This window comes from Octodon degus, unplaced genomic scaffold (assembly GCF_000260255.1).
Source record: "Octodon degus isolate 3935 unplaced genomic scaffold, OctDeg1.0 scaffold00459, whole genome shotgun sequence".
NCBI lineage: Eukaryota > Metazoa > Chordata > Mammalia > Rodentia > Octodontidae > Octodon > Octodon degus.
In genome coordinates, this window is record NW_004525035.1 from 210,042 (window position 1) to 210,733 (window position 692).

Here is a 692-nt window from a genome sequence, read left to right on the forward strand (position 1 = left end):
ACTAGGCAGACTATATGATATTTACATATGTATGTCTGCTTTATTTCACCTAGAAGTATATCTTCAAGTTGCATCCAATTATATACAAAGCCTTCAAGTTTATTTTTCTTTATAGCTGAGTAATGTTAAATTGTATAAAAATACCACATATTTCTCATCTGTTGCTCAGGTGACGAGTATTTTGGTCGTTTCCAAGAATTTGCTGTCACAAATTGTGCTGTTATAAACATAGGGGCACATATCTCAATGTGATATGGTGTTTTCAGTTCATTTGGAAAAATTCCCAGTAGGGAGATAGCTGGATTAAATGGAATTTACACTCCTAGTTCCTTAAGGAGTCTCCACACTGGTTTCCTTAAAGGTTGCACTGGTCTACACTGCAAACAGCAGGGCAGTCCTGTACCATTTTCACCACAGCTTCTCCAACATTTCTTGTTAGTTGACTTCTTTATGATAGCCATTCATTCTGGTGTGAGATGATATGCTATGGTTCTTTTAATTTGCATTTCAAAAATGGCTAGCGATGTGGAGCACTTTTTCATGTATTTATTAGCTTCTAAAATTTTTCCTCTGAGAAGTGTGTGCTTGTCTCAGATACGCATTTCTGGATTGGGTCTTTAAATTTTAGGGCCCTAATGATTCCTATTTTTCTATAAATTGTAGAGAGAAGACCTTTGTCTCAGTGCTTGTTA